The sequence below is a fragment of the Octopus bimaculoides genome, chromosome 8, assembly GCF_046866305.1.
Source record: "Octopus bimaculoides isolate indiv1 chromosome 8, ASM4686630v1, whole genome shotgun sequence".
NCBI lineage: Eukaryota > Metazoa > Mollusca > Cephalopoda > Octopoda > Octopodidae > Octopus > Octopus bimaculoides.
Genome location: NC_142935.1, coordinates 24,498,514 through 24,509,750, shown reverse-complemented (window position 1 = coordinate 24,509,750; position 11,237 = coordinate 24,498,514). Strand labels below are relative to the sequence as shown.

The window sequence follows — 11,237 nt, the reverse complement described above, 5'->3', positions numbered from 1 at the left end:
ACGTCAAAGACTTTCCGTATTCCCGAGCGTCATACTAATATATACTTTTGTTATTTACACCACCTGTCCTCGTCTGTTGTTATTATTTGTATATTCTCCCATATATATATATATATATATATACACACACACAACTACATACATACACACACATATATATATATATATATATATATATATATCGCATGCAAACCCTGGATTGCTAACTGGATTTCCTTTAGTGACGTGGATAAACGGTGCAGACAGATAATGGCATTGATATTTAAACGATTTTTAATAATATTGACCGTTAAGAGTACACAAACCCACACCACACATCACAAAAATACACATACAGACAGCTAAACGCGCACACACGCGCGTACGGCTATGAAGACGTATACACCCGCACGCTTAGCACATACGGATAGGGTAAATATTACAGGCACCCGTGATAACTCATGTATATATATATATATATATATATATATATATATATATATATATATATATATATATATATATATATACACATGTATATACGGTGTATATATTTATGCTTGTGGACACGTTGAAATATAAACTGATGTGTCTTTTATCTCGTACTTGTTTCATTAGACTGCGGCCATGCTGGGGCACCGCCTTGAAAGAGTTTGATCGCACGAATCACCCCCTATACTTATTATTTTCAACTATTCATTTATTATTAATTCATTTTTTTTTTTCTTTTGTAAAGCCTGGTATTTATTCTATCGGTCTGTTTTGCCGAACCGCTAAGTTACGGAGGCGTAAACAAACCAACACCGTCTGGGAAGTGGTGGACATGGACAAACACAGACACAAAGGCAGACGCATAGATATATACAGACGATGGGCTTCTTTCGGCTGTAGTAGAAGTCGCATGCCCAAGGTGCCACGTAGTGGGACTGAACCCGGAACCCATGTGCTTGGGAAGCTAACTTCTTACCACACAGCCACGACTGCGAGATAGATAGATAGATAGATAGATAGATAGATAGATAGATAGATAGATAGATAGATAGATATGTAGGTAGGTAGGTAGATAGATAGATAGATAGATAGATAGATAGATAGAGGAAGTCAATATGATCACACTTGGATGAAATCTTTACGTTAACAGCAACCGACAGATTGATAACATAAAGCAAATAGGGTGTTTGGGATCCACCGATTTCGATAACTATAACCGACTGATTGATCAGTTAAGCAGCGACCACTCTATGTGTATATATGTACATGTGTGCGCTTGTATATGTATGTGTGTTAGTGTGTGATGTATGGAATGGGCATTTATTGATCGTATGTTTGTATGTGAAAACGTGTGTGTATGATAAACCTCTGTGCGTAGATGCATATGTGTCTATGTATGTATATATATGTGCGTGTGTGTGTAATTATGCGCGTGTTTATGTGTATTATCGTAATGCGATGGCATGTGCGTGTGTATGTGTATAACAATTACGGGTTTAGATGTGTATACGAAATAGCATGTTTATACAATTTACCACACACACACACACACACACACACACACACACACAGAAGCGACTGTATAAGAATATATCTGTTGATAGATTCTGTATATAATTGTTGCATTTAACTCTCTTTGTCTTTCTCCGTAACACACAAGCATGCATACACATTCATTCATATATATATATATATATATATACTTGTGTGTGTTCGTTTTAGTTACAAGTCAAAATCCCGACCGAGCAAATATATATACGATGCAAGGCTAACCAACCATGACAATCTCGTTTTGTTTTTCTCTCACCCCCCCCCCCCCACTACCGCCCTACGAGACTGAATTTGTCTAGGACTTCATTAATCTACATTTTCATTAGCAAAGGAATAATACGTTCGATTTGAGGGACATTTTAACTGTTACGTCTTGCTTGGCGCGCCTAAGACAAGCTCTTAGACCTGTAAACATCGGTGTTTCGTCCCAGGGAAATTCTGATTGAGTAGATTCCAAAGTTAAGCATCAGTCATTATTGTATAAACTGTGTCCTTCATTTTATTAAAAAACAAATGGAGGAGTTTTGGCTGTTATTCCTAGCAGCTCGAGCGACTGACTAAAGACTATAATCTAATCGTATACAAATGTTTATATACATGCTGGTATCATATACATACGCATACATACCTTCTCTGACATACATAGGTAAATATACACAGACCTGTACGTACGCACACACTATTCCTAGCCATCTGTCTGTGTAAAGTAATTTCGTATCAAAACGTAAATGTTTTTGTATTACGATACGCAAAATATCAACACATACATAATTAATTAATTACACATTTGTTGTGTGTGAGTGTATAATACATCTGCCCGTGTGTGTGCGTGCGTGTGTGAAAAGTATGTTGTACATTTGTGAACAATAGCGTCGTTAATTACAGATTTTCATCGGACTAGTGCCAAATAACAAGGGATTCGCCGTAAGGAATATATATTCGGGTAGAATGAGCACCAGAAGGCATTTTCGTCAGATGCTACGAATTTTTCGATAATTTCTTGCCGAGGTGAATATCTTTGGCCAACACACACACTAACACACTGGGCTTTTTGTGCTGTGATCGTCTACCAAATTTCTTTCACTACACGCTGAAAGTAATCAATAAAGACTGTAGCGTGGTGTCGCACTCTCGAATCGAACCTGGAACCACGTAACTGCAAAAGAAGCTTCTTGCTTGCACAACCGTACCAGTGCCGCAGGCATAGTTCATATGGTTAGGGAATATAAAGTAATGTTATCGCATGTTATAACATAGTTTACAGACTAAGGTAATTACTGCCAGATAGGTCCAGCCTCAGACGAAATTCCTCGGGTTTAGTAAAATTGATTGAGGACCATAAAAACAATAAAAACCAGTGGAACCAGCAATATACCTGCCTAGATCCTATTGAATTTGTGATATTGTGTCGCAGCGTCGGGGGAAAATATCTTGTGATATGAAGTTATTATGGTTGCTTATGTTTTGCGCTCAAGTAAGGACGATTTTGCCTTTTCGTGGGGGGGGGGGTCGATAAAATAAAATAGTAATCAAGGACGTGGGTCGGTCTAATATGCAAACATCCAGTACGTCCTGCTAAAATTTCTGACCTTGAGCCTGAAATTATAAAAAAGAATTAGGGTAGTGGTTTGGCTGGAGCGCTTGAGCGTCGGACAAAAATACTTTGCGATGCTACTTTCTCTAGCCGATTACGCTCTGCGTTCAAATCCCACCGCGGCCAACTTGCCTTTTGGCATCAATAAAATAAAGTTCCTGGCAAGAACTGAGGTCCGTGGTATCAACTAACTCCCTACTCTCGAAATAATTCGAGCCCTAAATATCTAAAGTAGTCACATCCACTATTATTATTTACTATCACCACTACATCACCGAAAACTGTGTATTTTGGATTCCTGGCAAATAAACTTTATTCATTGTCCTCCAGGACTATCCTAAGTGCCAAATGTAGACTCTGTGTGTTGTAAAAGCTGAATTTCCTATTCTGCTTGTAAGCTCTGCTTCCTGACAATTTTGTACCTTTTACTCGGTTCGCTACCCCAATTTTTACGCCTCAACATATATAATAATAAGAAAACAATTTCTTGTATACTACAAAATTTCTTGCATAGCATTAACAGACTTTTACCTGACAATAAGCAACCTTAAAAATTGAAGAATGGAGAGAAGAAAGCGAGAGAGAAAAAATACATGAAAATAATAATCCTTTCTACTATAGAAACAAGGTTTGGAATTTGGGGGAAGGGACTAGTTGATTACATCGACCCCAGTGCAAACAGATACTTATTGTATCTAATCTGAAAGAATAAAAGGCTAAGCCGACCTCGGCGGAATTTGAACTCAGAACGTAAAGACGGACGAAAAGCCGCTAAGCATTTTGCCCGGCGTGCTAGCCAGCTCGCTGCCTTAATAATAATAATAATAATAATAATAATAATAATAATAATAATAATAATAATAATAATAATAATAATAATAATCGTGATGATTTTTCAAATTGACAAAAAAAAATTCGCTCCATTTCGGATCTCCAAGAACTACTCCTCGAATTCTGTTATTTTCTTTCAAGTTCACAATTGCTTGTTATATGCGACTGAGAGGAGTCAATCGCCTCATTTAAACGTTTTGTAGGATACAGCAGAGCCATAAGGACTTTCACACGTTCTTTTCTTCTTTTTTTTTAACTACAGACACGCACATTTTACTAAGACGGTGATGCTGATGATAGTGGTGGTAGCGGTCGTGATGGAGCCTTATCCGGTCGAGTTGCTTCAGATGCTAGAAACAGCAGTAAATACCACCTTTTAAACCGCACACCTCAACCTCTTAAAATATTGGCAATATAACCATGAGATATACATACACACAACAAGATATCACAGATGGAAGGTCTATGATAGTACGTCTCTATAATCCGAATTGACCTCGTTCATTTTACTATTAGCATACCTAGGAATAATAGTGTGTTGAGTGGGTCCACATATATTTACAGAAAGCAGTTTGTCTACATGCACGTTGATATCTATCTATCTATCTATCTATCTATCTATCTATCTATCTATCTATCTATCTATCTTTCTATCCACATGTATACCGTACATACACACACATACCTTTTAGCATTCTCATAACGTAATATACAATATGTAGAGCTATATATAACTCTTACATTTGCTCAATTATGCATAAAACAGTATTTTCTGTAAGACACACGTGATCAATGACAATGTTTTCGGTAGTATTGTTTCAATAACCAGCTCACTTCTGATCGTGTATAGCGATTTTCAAAGGAATATGGCCCTCCTGTCTTTTTATCTAGCTTGGAGTATACTGTCCAGTTCGTCTATCTCTTATTAAAACGGCAGGGTGTAATTTGAAGGGATTTGTTTTCCGCATGCATAAGAGAGAGAGAGAGAGAGAGAGAGAGAGAGAGAGAGAGAGAGAGAGAGAGAGAGAGAGAGAGAGAGAGAGAGAGAAGTATGTGCGAGTGCATATATATATATATATATATATATATAGGCCACGTGAAGATTCCCAAGTGATTGTGTGTGTGTATAAAATCATAGCATCAGGCATTTTCGCCTGATGATCGCAAGCATGTGAAACACGGGTCGGCAAGTATAACAATATAACTAACCAGTTTTAATAAACAATACACTCGACATTATGTATAGAGTTCTCCACTCATCTTTCAGTAATAGACTGTAGCATTTCAGTATGTATGTGTGCGTGTGTGTGTGTGTGTGTGTCGCGGGAAAGGGTTGAATGTGTAATTGTGTGTATTATTTTGGATTCTTCCTATAAAGAATCACAGCTCCAGGGATAGAATTTAGATAACAAAAACAACGGAGACGAATTACAAATTTGAACTTTAATAATATCTTGCATACTTTTACCGTTCCGCTTACATATTGTATTTGCGAAGTGCGTGTTAACTCGTCATACGTGATGTGCATCTTGCATTGTACGCATGTATATATACGCCGCGTATGTAATGTACGTATAATGTGTGCGAATATGTTCAAATTTTTGAGTTTACAATATTAATATATGAATGAATGTATAGTTCAAACTAGTTTGTATTCATATGCGTACACATGTATGTGCATAGGCAAGTATATATATATATATATACACAAGCAAGCATACACAATGTAAACATGTTTAATTAAATACGTATAACTGGAAAGTAATTGTATAACCAGATGTAGTATGATTATATATATATATATATATATATATATATATATACACACACAAATATATTCGTCCGTGTGTACGAGTGTATGTGAATGCATACGTGTGATAAGCATGTCTGTAAATACGTTTAACTACAGAAATGAATGTGTATAGGCGCGAGATGTGTGTGTATACGTAAACTGTTGATCTATAGGACTTGTGACGTTTATGGGTCCAAAACAAGACGATATCTAACTAAAATGTTCCACCTTCATTCCAGAATCACACGGGTATATATACACTCGGGATACTTGCGAAAATATAAATCTGTGAAATAATATTATATATAGGAAAGAAGATTTAACGTGTAGTGATGTACCTACATTGTACATCAAGCAAAAATATATGGTTGCATGCAAGCTTGTATGCACTGTATGTATGTATATATGTGTGTATATGAGCGTTGTTTGTGCATGTAGGTGTGTGGTTTTGTGCATGTATGTACGTGTGTGTGTCTGTTCATGATTGATACCCTCCATCAATCCTCGAGCATGTCCAATTTTCACCAGAAACACACACACATCCACACACAAACGCACACACGAAACAACACCAACTCGTTTATGTTTGTACGAATGCGTGTGTATGTACACACAACACACACACACACAAATAAAAGTATACATCTATCGTTCGCATCAATGGAGCGATATTGCCAAATAATTCAGATATTGGTACTTGGAGGCTTATATATACGCACGATACACAGAAGCAAGTACGTGTGTGTGAATGTAATATGTAAAAACGACACACCACCCATGATGTGGTCGAGTCTACGCGTTTTTGGTTTCGTTATCGGTTAGGAGTATATAAGCAAACATATACGGTGTGTATATATATATATATATATATATATATATATATATATATACACACGCACCTGTGTATGTTCGTAAACATGTATGTTCGTAAACATGTATGTATAACATGTATATCTAACCGTGTCTAAAGCTATTTATGTATTTCATTATAAAGATCGCTATACTTGAGCAATATTACATGTGTGTGTTTAAACACACACACACACACACACACACACACACACACACACACACACACACACAGTGCCCCCTATAAAGTATTAGAAGTATAAAGTGAAAAAAAAAGAATAAGAGTTACAAAATTTTTAAGATGCAGAACAAATGAACATCACCTGCAGAAATAGACCAGAATAGACATAAAAAAACAACTTCATATAGACACATGTAATATATATATTAGATATAGATCATATTAAATTATATATGCACTTTCTTTTAATAATTGTTTAATGAAAGGCAAACTGTAAAATAACATACCATGGCGTGGTTTTGAATATATCTCTCCGAACCAGGTTCCGTTGGATGGTAAATATTTTCCTGTTTGGATTGCAGTACTAAATCTGTTTATAGTATGTTGTTGTGAAAATGGTATGTGTGTGTGTATGTAAGATTGTGTTGTATGTGTATACGTGTGTTTGTGTGTACGTGCGTGTGTGTGTGTATGTGTGTGTGTATATATGTATCTGTGTATCAGTCTATTTATATATATACGTAAATATATTTACGTATACATCGGCATACATCCACATATCACAAACGGTATAAATAGTTTTACTTATCTATAAATATGTACGTGTGTGTGTGTGTGTGTATATATATATATATATATATATATATGTATATGAATATATATATATTTATATATATAAACACACAATGAATAGACAAAAAATAGAGTGAGGGAGAAAATAGAGGTTTCAGTAGACGAGTAAAAAGGGACAGGAAAGAACGTGAACGTGTGAACCTCTATGGTATGTTACACAACATAGGTGTATATAATATATATACGCTTTTGGTCTACATTTATCTCTCAGTCACACACTCTCTCTTTCTTTCTCAGTCTATAATATATATGTTTGTGTATATATACATATATACAATATGCGTATATGCGTATGCGTGCCTGTGTGTATATATAATACAGTGAAGAAGTTAAAGCGCTGGGGCAATCTTCGCGATTACCACTCTAACTAAATCCATGATACCATGAGATTTTCCGTTTGCCTGTTATTTTTGTTCTTCTCTACTCCACTTATTGCTTGTCTCCCTCTCTCTCTCGCTCTCTCCCTCTCTCCTTCTCTCTCTCTCTCTCTCTCACCCGTGCGCTCTCTCTCTCTCTCTCTCTCTCTCTCTCTCTCTCTCTCTCCCTCTTTCCTCTCCCTCTGTCTCTCCTCTCAGTCTGTCCGTGTGTCTGAAAACTACGTGGTTGTCTCTTCTGCCTGCCTGCCTGCTTGTCTGCCTGCCTGCCTGCCTGCCTGCCTGCCTGTCTGCCTGTCTGCCTGCCTGACTGTCTGTCTATCTGCTGTCTGGATGGAGAGATGGCTGGTAGCGTGTGTGTGTGTGTGTATGGCTGTGTATTAGTGTGTATGTATTACTCATGTGTGCTGTGCGTACATTCATGCATCTCCATGCATATGTGCCTGAATATATATATATATATATATGTTAGATTTGTATGTACATATATATATATGTATATATATATGTATGTACTTGTATATAACTTTGATATGCATGTGTATATATATGTGTGTATGTTAGGTGCGCGTGAGTATATATCTTAGATTTGTATATATGTATATGTATATAACTTTGATATGTATGTGTATGTGTGTGTGTATATATTAGGTGTGTGCATATAGGTGTGTGCGTGTATTTATGCTAGGTGTGTATATGTGTGTGTGCGTGTATTTATGCTAGGTGTGTATATGTGTGTATATGTATGCTAGTTGTGTATATGTATATATATATGTGTGAATATGGTAAATGTGTATATATATATATGTGTGTTAAATATATGTGTTAAATGTATATATATATATATATGTGTGTGTTAAATGTATATATGTATATGTATTTGTGAAATGTATATAAACATGTGTGTGTGTGTATTTATGCTAGGTGTGTATGCATGTTAGATGTGTATATGTATATATGTATGTATATGGTAGATGTGTATATATATATATATATATATGTATGTTTTAAATATATATATAAGTATGTGTTAAATGTATATATGTAAATGTTTAATGTATATAAATATACATATGTGTGTGTGTATATATGTTAGTAGATATATGTTGTATACATGTATGTGCTTGTGTTATACGTGTGTATGCGTGTGTATTCGCGCGTGCGATGTTTTGCTTCCATTTCTTTTCAACCTCTTTATTAGTTCTCTGTTTATCAGTCTCTTCAGCTTTCTTTCTATCACTCATCTGTTTTACTCTTTCACTCTCTCTCTCTCTCTCTCTCTCTCTCTCTCTCTCTCTCTCTCTCCTTCACACACTTTCTCTCTTTTACACTCGCTCTCTCTCATCATCTTTTCCTTTTATCTTTCTCTCCCATCCTTTCGTATTGTCTTTTTTTCTTTCATTCTTCTTTCTATCCCTTCTCATCATAGCTTATCTCTTTCATCCCTCTTTTTCACCCGCTCATACTCTTTCCCTCAATTTTTTTTTTTTCACTCGCTCTCTGTCATTTTTCTTTCTACTCCTCCCTCATTCATTCTCCTAATTCCTTTCCCCTTTATTCGCTCCCTACAATATTCTTTTATTTTTTTCGTCTCTCCCTCTCATCCCTTTTTTTCCTTCCTTCTCACATTTGCTTCCTCTAACATTTTCATTCACTACCCTTTCATTATTGCTCTTATTCTTTTTTTTACTCCCTCTCTCCCCCCTCTCTCTTTCTCTCTCACCTTTTTTTTTCTTTACTTCCTCCAGCCATCTCTCATAACTTGCTTTCAACACAACTAAACGTAGGAGCTTCTCTGTGGTCGTTCGCTCGACCTGCTTAGACTCATATCTCCTTATAGTCGAACCCTACGGTCTTGCGGGGGAAAAACAAAAAGATATGTAAAGCGCATCAAATAATGGAATTTGAGAGATTCTCTGTAAAAGTCGTAATTGTCACGGCTGGAAGAACTTTCGTCCTAAGTTTGCTTCATCAGGTTTGAACTGTGTCTAAAACAGGACTCGTTTCATTTCACTCCGTATCCCTTTCTCCAGGACACAATCACGCACACACACACACACACACACACACACACACACACACACACACACACACACACACACACACACACACAAACACACATATACGCACACGCACGCACACACGCACAGACTCATACTCGCACCATATACAAACTCATGCACACACACATACAAACCATTAACACGAACATAAAAGAGAACTCGTACACACGCACATACAAACTCATTCACACGCACATACAAGCTCATATACATACATACAAGCTCATACATACGCACATACAAGCTCATACACACGCACATACAAGCTTGCACACACGCACATACAGACATACTCACATATGCTCATACAAACTTCATACAGCACCCATACATACTACCTCACGCATTCTCTCTCAAAATACGTTTTCATATAAACACACTGGTTTATATGTCCGTGTACAAAATGCATTAATCCGTCTGCGTAGATACACAATCACACACGCACTTTCACTCTCTGGTGCTCTGTTATTCTCTCATTGATGTGGAATTACTCGGAGTAGATAACAAGCACCAACCTTTCTTCACTCAGTTAATTTCAGGATCGTTATCCCCAAACTACTGCCCAATGTGCATCGTCTGCTTTTCGTTCTTAACCTTCACTTTCAAAAGACCCCTAACCGTCTCGCTTTCTGATTTCTCACCTTACAGCCGTCAGTCACCTTTTCTGTCTTTTACAAACAAACAGACACTCGTATATATGTGCGCGTAATATATACGAAGGGGTGCTGAGAAGTTCCTGGATTTAAATGGGGTCGCGAAAGGCCTGGTTGGAGGCCCAGCCTTCCGAGTTCTTTGATAAGAATTAGAAAAAGATTGAAGAACCGCTGCAATAAGTGTGTGAATCTGAGAAGGGGATATGTTGAATAAAACCATAATTAACTGATCCTCTTGTATTTTCTTTCACCCAAATCCAGGGAACTTTTCAGCACCCATTCGTATAAAATACACACACACGCACACACATACATACACACACACACACACACACACACACACACTAGAACTATGTGTGTTTACAGATATGAAAAAATATATACACACGCATACATACATATAAATATATATATGTGTGTGTGTGTGTGTGTGTGTGTGAATATTGATATATATACATATTATGTGGTAGTATGTTTGCTTCCCAACCACATGGTTCCGGGTTCAGTCCCACTGCGTGACATCTTGGTCTTCTATAAGCTCGGGTCGACCAAAGCCTTGTGAGTAGATTTGGTAGACTGAAACTGAAAGAAACCCGACGCGCGCACACACAGATACACACACACACACACACACACACACACACACACGCACACACACAGAAACATACATTGTGTGTGTGCGTATACCCAACAACCGCTTATATATATATATATATTCTGGTGAAAATGATAAATATTTTTTTTAC

At 36.8% G+C, this 11,237-nt stretch overlaps 1 protein-coding gene across 1 annotated transcript in view; it reads right to left on the bottom strand.

Annotated features, from left to right (window-relative positions):
- LOC106878942 (semaphorin-2A) overlaps positions 1–8,003 on the bottom strand; it is a 447,301-nt gene extending 439,298 nt beyond the window's left edge. The window contains exon 1 of the mRNA XM_089356188.1: positions 7,056–8,003. The gene's annotated coding sequence lies outside the window, so the exon portion shown is untranslated. The remainder of the gene's footprint in view (positions 1–7,055) is intronic.
- Between the last annotated feature and the right edge of the window lie 3,234 nt (positions 8,004–11,237).